Source organism: Dermacentor albipictus, chromosome 5 (genome assembly GCF_038994185.2).
Source record: "Dermacentor albipictus isolate Rhodes 1998 colony chromosome 5, USDA_Dalb.pri_finalv2, whole genome shotgun sequence".
NCBI classification, from domain to species: Eukaryota; Metazoa; Arthropoda; class Arachnida; order Ixodida; family Ixodidae; genus Dermacentor; species Dermacentor albipictus.
Genome location: NC_091825.1, coordinates 30,320,441 through 30,335,937, shown reverse-complemented (window position 1 = coordinate 30,335,937; position 15,497 = coordinate 30,320,441). Strand labels below are relative to the sequence as shown.

Here is a 15,497-nt window from a genome sequence, read left to right as displayed (position 1 = left end):
AAGGCCATCGGGGCCGGGCGTCTTGCCCTTCGCTAACGCATCGATGCATGAAGTTACCTCATTGATATCAATGTTTTCATTTGTGTAATCGTAATCATCCTGATTTAACTGGGGCAGCAACGATACAATTGTTTTGGCAGCATCTGTATCCAATGGCTTGTGTTCTCGAAATAGTTTTTGATAATGCTCGAAAAACGCTTTAGTTATTAGAGTAGGCTCGTTAACAATGATTCCACCATACTCTATATGTAGTATTTGTTTCGACAGCGCGTGTCGGCGTTCATCACCAAGGGCCCTACTGCAAGGCTGTTCTTCCAGGAAACGCTGCTCTCGCGCCCGCACTAGTGCACCCCTGTATTTTTCTGCGTTCAAAGTTTGTAACTGTGCCTTCACCTTATAAATATCATCAATATATAGACCCGGGTGTAGGCATTCAAGCTCATGCAATTCATTCAGAAGTTCATACAATGCTTTGTAATTATTCTTTTTTTCAAAGGCCAATATCGACGATTCTTCGATAGCTATCATTTTAACTTCCTGTTTGAATAATTCCCACACAGCAAAGAGTGGCAAGTCCTTGCGGCATGACGCATGAGCTATAAGCTCAGTAACACGATTTAAGAAACACTGACGCGAAAGTAATTGGTTATTAAATTTCCACAGCTCCCAGCACATACGCCGACTTTGATACCGACGGCTGCCAAACGATGCTGAGACTAAGCAATGGTCACTAAAGAATATAGGGTGCACAGTGTAACCATAAATAAGAGGCAGTGCGCTAAGTGAAACATAAATTCGATCAAGCCTTGCATGCGAGGTGCCCTGGAAGTGCGTATATCGACATCCTGCCTTTTCATTTTCCCCAATGTCCACAAGCTGATAATCACATATCAGGCGTTGCAATGCATCACTACTTGGATCATGTCTCAGCTTCAGTGACGTACGATCTTGCGCGCTACATACACAATTAAAGTCTCCAAAGAGGACCAATGCACGATCAGTACAGAAATGATGTTCTAGAGATAAGAAGAAGCACTCGCGTTCACGTAACTTGGTCGGAGCGTAAATACACACAAATCTAAAGCTCATACCACTGATATCCATATCGCAACATATTAGGCGCCCTTCCCTATCTGTAAACAAATGTAGCAAATCACATGGTAAATGTTTTCTAACAAATAACATACAGCCTGCGGAAACGCCGACTGCATGGCTGACACAAACATTATAGTCAGATAGGAATGGAGATAGAGCTACTTCTGTGTTTTCGTCCGATTCAATCTTTGTTTCTTGGATAGCCGCAATGTCTAATTTTCTATTGCGTAACAAATGAAGAAGCTGTACTTGCCGTCGCTTACTTCGTAAGCCACGGACATTTAAAGTGCCAAAATGGAAGGGAAGAGCGCCCGCCATGATTACCTATGTAGGTGCAGCGTCTAAACACTGCTCCAGAGGTGCACCACTCCCTTCTTGATGAGGTGATGCACAATGGGCCTTCTGGTGCACGTTAACACAAGGGACATCTGCAGGAGTAGGCGTTCCCCGGAGCGGTTTTGTCAACTTTGACACCTTGGGAACGCGAGCCTCTTTTCCGGAGGGCGATGAATTGTCAGATGGCGCTGGACGCTTCGTAGCGGCCTCGCACATCGATCCAGATTCCCCTGACGGTGGGCGATCTTGAACTGGTGGCGATTCTGCCCATGATACAGATGGTTCGTCGTCAGGCGCCTTAGTCTCATCCTCGCTCGCAGGCTTCTGGCTGAGGCTAATGTCAGCCGATGTACCGTCGAGCTATCGACGGTACGGAAAACAGTTCGCGGCCAACGCGCCTGGACAACGGTCGTGCACCCCGTGACCCACTTCGCGCCGAGGCGTGGCACGTGCATTACGCCAAACTGGTTCAGCCGCAGAAAGGGGATTGCGCGCGCGAATGAACGCGCATTTGAACTTTGCGTCCGCGGCAAGAGAGCGTAACGTGTCACAGTCAGAACAGAGAGCTAGCGCTGTCAATGTCCGATCTCCACGGAAATGATATATAGGACGTGGAATTTATTCTGTTGTATGTCATTGATTCATTGATAATTTCTATTTTTGGTTGAGTTGTGCTCTCACATATTTGAGTAGTTAGGACCTTTGTGTTCACAATTAATTCATTTCGCCGCATAGTTTAGAGCGGCTAAATAGACTGCCAAGCTTTCGTGTGTACGTGTCGCCAAATCTGGGAAATGTTCGGTTACTCTTTACTGACCATGGATAATCACTTATTTCTTTTAATGTACGTATTTTTTGGTATTGTAAGCAAGAATTCTTGTTTGAAATATGGCGAAAAACACTGAATCGCAGAAAGCAGCAGCTGAACGAGGTCAACTGTGGCAATACAATGAACTTGTGACGAAAACTGATCTTTATGGATGATAATATCCGAATTAACGAAGTTGCTCGAAGCCGGAAGGACGAAGTTTAAGCAAATACACACGCAGTCCATCATTCCATCATCCTAACGTTGGCTGAGCGGCCTTTATGGCGACGCACGCAGACGCTAGCGACACATCTCCATTTTCTTTGCACGAAATTCAGTGCAACTGATGCTTGGATTGGGATACACTCGCATCCGAGTGGTACTTCCCCCCTCCTTTTCAAAAAGATAACATGGTTGGGCGACTCATTTAAAACGCGGGAACTGATAGCTTCCGCTGTCAAGCATTTAGGGTGTTTCATATTTCAATTGCGAACGGAAAAAACGGAAACCTGAAGCAATCCGGGTGCCACTAAAAGGAAGAACGTTAAGCGCGTCAGTTGCACGGGTAGAACGTGCGGAGGAAGCGCACATTCTACTCGGTAAAGCAGAAGTAATGGTGTCGGAAAATCGGCAAGTCTATTTTGGTAAAGATTATAGGCTAAAAAAAAGCGAAGTTGATCGGAATTTTGAGTAGATTCGTGAATTAAGCGAAAACTAGAAAGCCGAAGCAGTGCACAATGCTTCTAATCTTCAACTCAGATGAGAAAACGGATTAGGCAATGTTGTGAACTGCCGCTGGTGAAACGTTCAACTAAGATAAAATCAACTTATTTAGTTACACTTTACACATACCTTGACGCTACGCACTTCCATGGAAATTGGGGCACCTAATGTGCTATTCAGAATCTTCGATTTGCCGCTGTAAACACTAGATATGTGGTGCTTGGAAAAAGAAAGGAAACGACTTGACATTGTAGCGCATTTCTAGAAATTTACAATTTGTAGACTTGAAGCTCTGAAACGATGAAGTTGATCTATGCTCCATTCCAATCCGAACAATTTCATTTCCAACGCAAAAATTGGGGGTCCGCACCAGTTCATTCGTTCTAAAAAGAAAAAGAAAAAAATGCGCACGAACGTTTTGAGTCTCAAGCAATACTTGCCTTTTGTTTACGGGACAAATGTAACTTAAACCGTTTGACTGAGCTGCTGCCTAATCAGGACATTTGTCCATTGCTGTTGATGTCCGAAATAGTGGACTATTTTGGTTTTATCTATATGGTTAGGCTGCGGCCCGAAGTGACATCTGAAATTTTGTTCGTCAGCCCGGGCTTGCATGGCGGAAATTCTGTGAAGTAAGGACACCGACCCGCCGTGGAGGCCGAGTGGCTGAGGGCGTTGCGCTGTGAAGCTCGAGTTCGTGAGCTGCTTTCCCGGCCGCTGCGGCCGCATTTCGCTGGGGTCGAAGTGGAATTAAAACGCCCATGCACTCAGATTGAGGTGGACGCTGAAAAACCGCAGGTGGGCGAAAATAATCCGGAACATCCAACTACGGTGTGTTTCATAGTATAGCAATTTTGGCACTTACATATGCAGAATGTATTGTTCAATTTATTAATTCGTTACTTAATTAAGGAATACAGTGACTGTTCTCCTCACGGGACAGAGCTTCAAGCAGTGTACAATGAGCATGTAGTGCAGGGAAATGGCAGCTTCAAATGCCAGAATCAAGGAAAATTTTGCCACAGAAATGCGATGTTCTCGAGGTGACGCTAAAGCACTATATGACGCCACGTGGTCGTAGACCTGCAACGCTGTAGTAGAGTGGTACAATTTAGTTGCACTACTGTGAGAGCGCGCACGCTACATTATCAATCAATCAATCAATCGATCAATCAATCAGTTTTGTTCTTTGTGGGCGAACCTCAATCAGTTTTGTGTTTTGTGTTTTGTGGGCGAACCTGTGCCCACAAAACACGCTACACTTAAAGCGCAACGAGAGCGGCGAACGCTGTCGGCGATCGTCGAAAATCTGACTAGCGGGTCAAGCGCGTCGGCTTTTATAGATCAGTCGTCGAATGTTCCAGAGTAATCGCTGGCACCCATATGCCTTCCACAAAGTTCTACGCCATTTCCGTCGCGCATACATGCAATCAGATTAAACAAGGTTCGGAGACAACAGATAGCGGATAGAAGCATCGATAATATTCTAGAAACTTCCGATACATAGATGCGTCCTGCGCTGAGCGACAACATTTGATGGACTGTAAAAGCGCTCACCCGTAAAAGATAAACGAGTTCAAGTGTCAATATGTATAGTCACATACCAACTGAAATCTATAACGACATAACTTATACCACCACCATAGGAGCTTCGCTGGTCAACCACCTTCGCAGGGTGGAATGGCTCCTCTTTTTTTTTTTCATTATTATTGTTGCTGTTGTATTTTCACGGCAAATGTGGCAGGCAACCCTGCTTCTGCTGCGTGGGTTGCTGGAGCATCGTCCGCGAAAAGGCAGCTTTATCATTCGTTAGCATTAGAAGTGTCAATGTGGAAAAAAGTACATGTGTGGGAGGTGTTAACGCCGGTCACGCGGTGAAGGTATAGATATTGTTACGGATGATCGATGTTTATTTACAGATGAAGACCGGGTTGGATTAGATGTCGATCGCCACGATGTCGCTACCGAAATCATGCCTTGTCTGTTACTCAGCTCGCCGTCCTCTTCTTCTATCTGTTCCTCTTCGCCACGTTACAATCCTCCCTTCGCAGACAAAGCCCACTGGGAGAGCCACTGTTCTGAGCCACAGTGGCGCCTAAGGTGTGCAACATGAGCAAGCTGCAACAGGAGCCACAGTGGCGCCTAAGGTGTGCAACATGAGCAAGCTGGGTGTTCTTGGAACGCCTATCTGTAGACAAAACCCGTCCAACTACGTAAGTTAGGTCACTCAGGCAATCTAAAACAACTGACGGGCCCACATAACGTGATGAAAGCTTGCTGCACAAGCCAAGCTTGAGTTGTGGGGTCCATAGCAGCACTACGTCACCTTTTTTCAGTATAGATGGCTTGATGGGAACTATTGTACCGATCCTCCCAGCGGTTTTGCGATGCCAATGTGTGGACGTGTGCTGTTCGGCGGGCATCCTCGGCGAGGCAAAGTGTCTTGGTGACGGAATCCTCAGCGCCCAGAGAAAACGGCAGAATCGTGTCGAGGAAGCTCCGTGGCGATCGAGCATAAAGCAGAAAGAAAGGGCTGTAATTCGTTGTTTCATGCTTCGCAGTGTTGTAGGCGTGGGTTATGAATGGCTACACATCATCCTAGTTCTTGTGGTTGGAGGACACATATATGGATAGCATATTCGTCAAGGTTCGATTCGTGCGTTCAACAAGACCATTGGTTTGCGGACGGTACCGCGTTGAGTGACACCACATAGCCGAAGCAGCTCTTCAACAGCGTCGGCCACGAATTGACGACCACGATCACTTATGATCACGCGAGGGGGGCCATGGCGTAAGACGACACAAGGCAGCAAGAAAGCTGCGACGCTAACAGCGGTAGATGACGGTACTGCCGCGGTCTCTGTGTAGCGTGTATGATGGTCTACACAAACGATGATCCATCGATTGTTATTCGAAGACCGAAGATTGTTATACCAAGCAGAACAGGTTGCCATCGCACTCGCGCTCACAGACCCGACCACCACCAACGTCCACAGCGATTCACGCTCGGCCGTCAAAGCCTTTCAGAAAGGAGCAGTTGCAAGAGAAGCACTACAAATAATCAATAGATCCGCACCGCTGAAGCATCACACCATCTGCTGGTTCCCGGCACACCTCGGAGAGATCGAGGACACCCCTCGCAATCTCAATGAGATGGCTCACAGGAGCGCGCGAGACCTAACCTTCCGCGACGCCACCTATACTGGTCGTGACCATCCCAGCGAGAATCGGGACCCTCCGTCCACATATAACGAGATCATAAAGCACTTTTATTTAGACCGAAGAATATACAGCACACCTCACAATAAGCTCCCCAGGCCTCAAGCCCTGACGTTCAGAATGCTTCAAACAAACACGTACCCCACGCAGAACAGACTACATCACTACATGCCTGACCTATACAAAACATCAAATTGCGAAAATTGCCATAGCACACTAGACGTACATCACTTGCTCTGGCCGTGTGGTCGGACCCACGCAAACAAGGATCAAGACTCCGCCCGGCTACAAGACGCATTACGCCGCACGGACCTGGCGGAGCAGCTCTGGGCCGTCCAGCGAGCCCACGATGCGGCCAGGGAGTTACAACTCCCGGTCCCAACGTGGGAGTAGCCCGCTCTATGGGACCTTGCACCCCGTAGCTCGCAGGACATTTCTATAAAGTTACTCCATCCATCCATCCATTCTAAGACCGTCGGAATGGCCTCAGGAGGTCCACGACGACTTGCTCAAAAAGTGCGTGAGGGGGAATCAACGGCTGCAGAAGACCTGGTTTGGCGGTTGAAGGTCGTTTCCGCCATTGGCATTGGTCGCAACTAGCCACATATTGTTTTGTTGTTTAACGCATGTGAGGCCAGTAAAAGCGCTCTTGCACACCTTGTAGCGTACGGGCGAATCCAAGATCACCTGATGTTGGATCATCATGCATGGAATGTAGCACAGCACTACAGAGAGTCTTCGGGACGACAAGAAGAAAAGAGGCGCCACTGGCAAAGTGGTTGGTTTTATGCAACAAGTTGTCACGTATAGAAAAACCACCACTGGCTTTCGGATTCAGGGCCATGACGAAAAGAGGTTCCAGATTTACGTCGTTGCGTTGATCCTCCTGGAAGACGGTCGCGTCCTGAATTGAGGTACAATATCAGCCAGCCAGTCATCGACAGTATCTTCTGAATTTGCCGTTGGCAGTGTTAATCGGGAAAAACAATCGGCGTCAGCATTACGGCGTCCGCTTCTGTATTTCACTACAAAGTCAAACTCTTGCAGTCGCAAGGTCCACCGCGCTAGACGACCAGGCGGAACCCGAAGGCTGACCAGCCAGCATAATGAATGCTGACCAATGACTAGGCTGACTGGGCGACCATAGATGTAACAGCGCAATTTCTTAACAGTAAAAACAGCTGCAAGGCATTCCTGCTCAGTGACTCTGTAGTTTCGCTCAGCATTGCTTAAGCAACGGCTGGCGTAGGCAACAATGTGTTCGACGTCGTTTCGCTGTTGAACAAGCACTGCTCCGATGCCTATTCCGCTGGCGTCAGCATGAATTTTGGTATAGGAAACATGGAACGAAGTGATGCAGGATGGGGTCTGACGTAAGTAAGAACTTAAATTGATGGGACGATGACTCACATTCTGGTGTCCAGTCGAGCGATACATCCTTTTTCATCCGACGCGTCAACTGGTGTACAACGTGGGGAAATTTCGGGACAAGACGACGGAAGTAAGAACAGAGGCCCAGGAAACTGCGCAGTTCCCGCGCTGACTGCGGAGGATTGAAGGCACTGACTGCTTCAATCTCGCAGGGGTCAGGTCTGACTCCATTTTTGTCGACAAGATGACCGAAGACCAATGTCTGTCGCTCCCGGAACCTATACTTTCCAGAGTTCAGAATCAAATTTGCTTTCTCCGTGCATTTCAGATCCAAGCTAAGGCGCTCGTTATGCTCTTTAAAAGTGCAGCCGAAAATGACATCATCGCCCAGATAGCATAGACATATTTCCCACTTTAGACCCCGGCGAATTGTGTCCATGAATCTCTCGAATATGGCAGGCGCATACAGAGCCCGAATGGCAGAACGTTAAATTTGAATAAACCCTTCGGTGTAACAAAGGCGGTCTTCTCTTTATCGACGTGATACACAGGTATCTGCCAATAGCATGAACGTAGATCGAGGGACGAAAAGTAGGAGGCAGAATGTACGCAGTCTATTACTTCAATTCGTGGGAGCGGGTACACATCCTTCTTGGTAATCACATTTATTCGCCTATAACCAACACAAAATCTCCAGAAGCCATCTTTTTTCTTCACCAGGACGACAGGTGCGGGCCAGGGGCTTGATTCTTGAATGACATTTTTCCTCAGCATCTCTTGTACCTGATCCGCAATAATCTTGCGCTCTGATGAACACATTCGGTAAGGCTTCTGCCGGAGATAATGTGCCGATCCTGTGTCAATGCGATGACAAGCACGCGAGGATGGAATAGTACGGTGCTCATCTTGAGTGAAGTCAAACACGGAAGCATACTGGGATAGCACTTGCACTAAGGTGTCCGTTCACGTGAAGACAAAGACTTGCTGTCCATGCGTAGAATTTTCTGCTCGTAAGCGCAGGAGGCTCGTTCTTCAGTGGAATCCTCGTCCCTGACGACCATCGATGAACTGCACGTGACGTCGTCAAAGACAGCAATCTTCATGTGTGCGGGAACAAGCACTGGGACGGCAGAGCGATTTAACGCCCACAAGAAAGTGCTATCGTAGTTCACAGATTTACGATACTATGAGGTACCAGTAAGTTTTTCTTCCGACAAGAATCGCCAAAGGTTTGCACCACGGCGTCAAATGAAGCGTCTGTACAAGATGCGATCACGGATACCGGTGCTAAAGACCACGTAGGCAGCGTCACTCCCTCAGCAACGGCAAATTTATTTTGTCCAGCGGGTCGTTGAACCACGAGTTCTGATAGCAAGGAATCCTGACAGGCATGTACTCCAGGTTTTCCGCTATTTATCGAAAGCTCGCCGGCACCACAATTGACTGAAGCCCCGCAGTTCTGCAGAAAGTCTATCCCTAATATATAATCGTGAGTGCAGAGTTCTTAAATTACAAACTCGGTTAAATCACACTTGTACACCAATAACACATTCCCAACACAAACACCAAGGGGACGCTAAATTTCACCGCTTACTCCACGGAATTTAGCATGCGTGTCGAGGGAAAACATCACTTCACGTCGAAGACGGTTATTTAAATAACTGAATAGCTCATAACTGATCTCATAGCCCCGGTGTCCACCAAGGCCATTGTGCATACACCATCAATTATCACTTCCACTTTGTTTCTCAGCTTTGTAAACGGTACAGGGATCTGTGTCGTGTCCAGTCTGGCGACCTCACCTTCATAGGCAGCGCAGTCTAGTTTCCCGACGGTGGTGGTGAGAATGAACATCGCCTCGGTGAAGGAGCACCACGTTGACGAGAAGACGGTGTAGTGAGACTGCGGTCTGAAACGGGTGATCCGCTGCGGTGATTTCGTCGTGGATGATGGGGAAGGTCGTCGATGAAGGAAAGGAGCGTGGAGGCAAGGAATGGTCGAAGTTACGACGTTCAGTCACATAGAACGTTGGGTGTTGCTCGTAGCACCTCGGTGCCCAACACGACGTTGCCGATAGAATCGAGAGACGTGTCTGCTACTCAGCTCGTCGCCCTCCTCTTCTTCTATCTACTTTTCTGTGCCATGTACATTCCAATATATATATATATATATATATATATATATATATATATATATATATATATATATATATATATATATATATATATATATATATATATATATATATATAGAGAGAGAGAGAGAGAGAGAGAGAGAGAGAGAGAGAGAGAGAGCGCGATAGAGCACTTTATTTGTTTTATCAGGATAACACCACTCACTGTAATCACGGGCTGACTCAGATTGTCTTTTTCGCGGGATCGTCGACTCGCGTGACACGGATCTTTTCTCTGAGCCTACAAATTGTTTTGTTGCACAGTGTATCTTTCTGCGAGAACAAAACTGATTGATTGATTGATTGATTGATTGATTGATTGATTGATTGATTGATTGATTGATTGATTGATTGATTGATTGATTGATTGATTGATTGATTGATTGATTGATTGATTGATAATGTAGCGTGCGCGCTCTCCCAGTAGTGCAACTAAATTGTACCGCTCTACTACAGCGTTGCAGGTCTACGACCACGTGGCGTCATATAGTGCTTTAGCGTCACCTCGAGAACATCGCATTTCTGTGGCAAAATTTTCCTTGATTCTGGCATTTGAAGCTGCCATTTCCCTGCACTACATGCTCATTGTACACTGCTTGAAGCTCTGTCCCGTGAGGAGAACAGCCACTGCATTCCTTAATTAAGTAACGAATTAATAAATTGAACAATACATCCTGCATATTGTCACGTGGTCGTGACGTCAAAGAACACAGTAGCAATACTGTGAAATGCAAAAACTAGTTTTATTGGGCGAACCTGTGCCCACAAAACAGGCTACACTTAAAGCACAACGAGAGCGGCGAACATAGTCGGCGATCGTCGTAAATCTGATCAGCGGGTCAAGCGCGTCGGCTTTTATACAGCAGTCATCGAATGTTCCAGACTAAACGTTGGGACCCGCATGCCTTCTACAAAGTTCTGCACCATTCGTGTCAAGCGATGAAATCAGATAATACAAGGTTCGGCGACAACAGACAGCGGATAGAAGCATCGATAACTTTCCAGAGACTTCGGATACATGCAGGCGCGTCCCGCGCTGTGCGATAACATTTGTTAGGTGGCGAAACCTGGTCGCCCGATAAAGATAAGTACACGTGTCAATATGTAAGTGCCAAAATTGCTATACTATGAAACACACCGTAGTTGGATGTTCCGGATTATTTTCGCCCACCTGCGGTTTTTCAGCGTGCACCTCAATCTGAGTGCATGGGCGTGTTAATTCCACTTCGACCCCAGCGAAATGCGGCCGCAGCGGCCGGGAAAGCAGCTCACGAACTCGAGCTTCACAGCGCAACGCCCTCAGCCGCTCGGCCTCCACGGCGGGTCGGTGTCCTTACTTCACAGAATTTCCGCCATGCAAGCCCGGGCTGACGAACAAAATTTCAGATGTCACTTCGGGCCGCAGCCTAACCATATAGATAAAACCAAAACAGTCCACTATTTCGGACATCAACAGCAATGGACAAATGTCCTGATTAGGCAGCAGCTCAGTCAAACGGTTTAAGTTACATTTGTCCCGTAAACAAAAGGCAAGTATTGCTTGAGACTCAAAACGTTCGTGCGCATTTTTTTTTCTTTTTCTTTTTAGAACGAATGAACTGGTGCGGACCCCCAATTTTTGCGTTGGAAATGAAATTGTTCGGATTGGAATGGAGCATGGATCAACTTCAGCGTTTCAGAGCTTCAAGTCTACAAATTGTAAATTTCTAGAAATGCGCTACAATGTCAAGTCGTTTCCTTTCTTTTTCCGAGCACCACATATCTAGTGTTTGCACCGGCAAATCGAAGATTCTGAATTGCACATTAGGTGCCCCAATTTCAATGCAAGTGCGTAGCGTCAAGGTATGTGTAAAGTGTAACTAAATAAGTTGATTTTATCTTAGTTGAACGCTTCACCAGCGGCAGTTCACAACATTGCCTAATCCGTTTTTCTCATCTGAGTTGAAGATTAGAAGCATTGTGCATTGCTTCGGCTTTCTAGTTTTCGTTTAATTCACGAATCTACTCAAAATTCCGATCAACTTCGCTTTTTTTTAGCCTATAATCTTTATCAAAATAGACTTGCCGATTTTCCGACACCATTACTTCTGCTTTACCGAGTAGAATGTGCGCTTCCTCCGCACGTTCTACCCGTGCAACTGACGCGCTTAACGTTCTTCCTTTTGGTGGCACCCGGATTGCTTCAGGTTTCCGTTTTTTCCGTTCGCAATTGAAATATGAAACACCCTAAATGCTTGACAGCGGAAGCTATCAGTTCCCGCGTTTTTAAATGAGTCGCCCAACCATGTTATCTTTTTGAAAAGGAGGGGGGAAGTACCACTCGGATGCGAGTGTATCCCAATCCAAGCATCAGTTGCACTGAATTTCGTGCAAAGAAAATGGAGATGTGTCGCTAGCGTCTGCGTGCGTCGCCATAAAGGCCGCTCAGCCAACGTTAGGATGATGGAATGATAGACTGCGTGTGTATTTGCTTAAACTTCGTCCTTCCGGCTTCGAGCAACTTCGTTAATTCGGATATTATCATCCATAAAGATCAGTTTTCGTCACAAGTTCATTGTATTGCCACAGTTGACCTCGTTCAGCTGCTGCTTTCTGCGATTCAGTGTTTTTCGCCATATTTCAAACAAGAATTCTTGCTTAGAATACCAAAAAATACGTACATTAAAAGAAATAAGTGATTATCCATGGTCAGTAAAGAGTAACCGAACATTACCCAGATTTGGCGACACGTACCCACGAAAGCTTGGTAGTCTATTTAGCCGCTCTAAACTATGCGGCGAAATGAATTAATTGTGAACACAAAGCTCCTAACTACTCAAATATGTGAGAGCACAACTGAACCAAAAATAGAAATTATCAATGAATCAATGACATACAACAGAATAAATTCCACGTCCTATATATCATTTCCGTGGAGATCGGACATTGACAGCGCTAGCTCTCTCTTCTGACTGTGACACGTTACGCTCTCTTGCCGCGGACGCAAAGTTCAAATGCGCGTTCATTCGCGCGCGCAATCCCCTTTCTGCGGCTGAACCAGTTTGGCGTAATGCACGTGCCACGCCTCGGCGCGAAGTGGGTCACGGGGTGCACGACCGTTGTCCAGGCGCGTAGGCCGCGAGCTGATTTCCGTACCGTCGATAGCTCAGTTGGTAGAGCGGTGGACTGTAGAGGCTCGCCCACCACGGACATCCATAGGTCGCTGGTTCGAATCCGGCTCGACGGAGAACTTTTTTTATTTGTTCCTAAACCTTCATATCCCCTTTTGTTTTTTGCTACGACAGTGCTCAAAAACAAAAAGTAGGCACTGCGTTCGCGTCCAACCAGCACTCACCTTTGAGGGGCAAGATGTGTTCATTGATGGGAACGAATAAAGGGCTTTTTGGCCAGATTTTGTGGCAAGTAAACATGGTGATTGCTGCGAAACATTACACGAACATCTTATGAAATAGCTTTTAATGGCCAACGCGGACAAACTCTCTTGCCAGATATTTCGGTGCGCACTATACGTGGCCAGGACTCATACGCAGCTTTCAACGATGCAGCTTCTCTCATCGCAGCTGAGCTCGCAGTTGTGAACAACGATATTTTTTCGCATTTTTTTTTCACAGCTTCAAGAGTAATAGCGTTAGCAATGAGATAAACCTGCTTCCTTAGGAGTGCAAACATTGCACTGTGAACGTCGTCATGGTCGTTACCGCATCGATGTCATCAGGTTCCTCCTCACCCTCAAGTACACCCTCGTTGTATCTGCGAAGGTAAACAAAGTTAGCCCACCGCGGCCACTGGTGGTGAGAAACTGGTGCCGTCTCCGTATGCATTTCGGAAACCACACAGGCAGCACGAACTATAAAGTTAGCGGACGTAGGCGACCTTATGGGCATCACAAAGCAGTAGTTGTTCTTGAGTATACCGGGCATTTTTTATTGCTATAGTAATTATATGGACACTCCAGACGCATTTTCGCCGTTGCCGTATGTTTGGCCTAATCTTTCGTATTAAGTCCAACCGCAACAAAGCCGTCGGCGCGTGCTGTACGCTGAATGTGCGAAGTCAAAGCACGCGAGGGTAGCCCAGGGAGATCCCTAGTTTGGGGGAAGTGAGAAGGATGGGGAATGTGCAGCGCGGTAATTGTCTCTATATAGACGACACCTCAGCCGCGCTGCACGTATAGCTGCACGGGCCGGAGAAAGAGAAAGTGGGAGAGAGAGAGAGGGAGAGAGAGAAATGTGGGAAGCGAGGGGAGCCGGCGATCGCAGCTCAATCTGACGCGAACGAGGGAGCAGAGCGGAGAGCTTACGAGAGCATATGGCGAGGCTGAACCTGAGGGTGAGGAGGGACCTGACGACATCGATGCGGTAACGACTACGACGACGTACACAGTGAAATGTTTGCACCCCCCAAAAATGCAGGTTTATCTTATTTCTTACGCTATGACTCTTACGTTGCGCGAAAGGCTGGGAGGGATGGAAAAGAGCGAGGTGTTGTGCTCTGGCAGTCGCGTCGTATGTCGCGACTGGGTGCAAAGGGAACTCACAATCGCGGTTCTATCTCGCTCGCGAAAGAGAGGAAAGCGGGGAGGCAGCGCGGGAGGGAGGGGGGAGCGCTTTTACTCCGCCAGCAACTACTTACTTTGCGCGCCTCGCCGCTCAGTTCGCGCTAAAGTGAGAGGCCACACGAAGGTCAATTCGCTCGCTGCTGCTGCCGCGCTTCCTCACTCCAGCGTTTTGACAGCGAGTTTTCGCGGTCACCGAGCGAGATGTGTTCGTGTTTACCAGTGCGCGCGTGACATCGGGCTTGTTAATTTAGTTAGTATGCGAATGTTTACAGCTTTACACAGCCGATAAAACTACTATCCTTACTTCGTACAGCTTTCTACTAATTTGCTACCGCTATCGATAGCATTCGACAGCCGCAAGCCGAGCCGAACATGCACGCCACTGACGGCGCGACCGCATGGTGCTGTCGATCACTCTCGTCCAGCAGTCACCAGTCCCGTTCGTCGCAAAGTCGTCGCCCGTCGTCCAGCTCACCCTAGTGCTGTCGCCTCTCGCCGTCATTCCGACATGGGCGCATACCTTCGGAAAACTTAAAAGATGCAGCTCCCGGAGGTGACGCTGCATCGTCGACGTCTCCACCAAAGCCTCTCACCCTGCCGACCAGACGATACATAGTCGACGTAGAAGTTGAGGGTGTATTTTTCCGAGCGCTTGTTGATACTGGAGCCCATATCTCGGTGACGAGCAATCGTTTTTTTTTTTTTTGTCGCCTGAAGGAATTCCTTACACCTGCCGCATTTCGTGCTATCCGGCTAGCTTATAGAGCAACGCCCATTATCCTTGGCATGTGCTCCGCCCGAATAACTGTAGCTGGTTTCAGCATTTCCATTTTATTTGCTGTTTTATAGCGGGGTTCCCATGACTTGATCTGCGACCTCGACTTTCTATCGGACCATTCAGTACTGACTGAGTGCGCTGCTGGCCTCCTCCAACCCGAGCTGCCTATTCACTGCTGTCCTCCAAAATCAGCTGAGCCTCGTTAATGTTTTGTAGACTCTGTACGGTTGCCGCCTCAAGCGGCCATGTACATGCCTTTGACCTGCTTCCCATCTGTTCCTGGCGGTGACTATGTGCTGACCCCTAATGTCACTGTTGCCATTTGTTGGGCGTGTTGGTAAATTGAAAGCATATTTAGCGCCAGCAAACAAGGACGTAAGGGATGCGCATTGTGTTGCGCATTGCGCATTGTGTTGTCGTCTCCATTACGTCCTTG

The 15,497-nt window shown here is 47.5% G+C and overlaps 1 non-coding gene across 1 annotated transcript; it reads left to right on the top strand.

Annotated features, from left to right (window-relative positions):
* The first annotated feature begins 12,859 nt into the window (after positions 1-12,859).
* TRNAY-GUA (transfer RNA tyrosine (anticodon GUA)) lies at positions 12,860-12,951 on the top strand. Its single transcript is given in 2 exon segments — positions 12,860-12,896; positions 12,916-12,951. It is a non-coding gene; the product is annotated as a tRNA-Tyr (tRNA).
* The last annotated feature ends 2,546 nt before the right edge of the window (positions 12,952-15,497 follow it).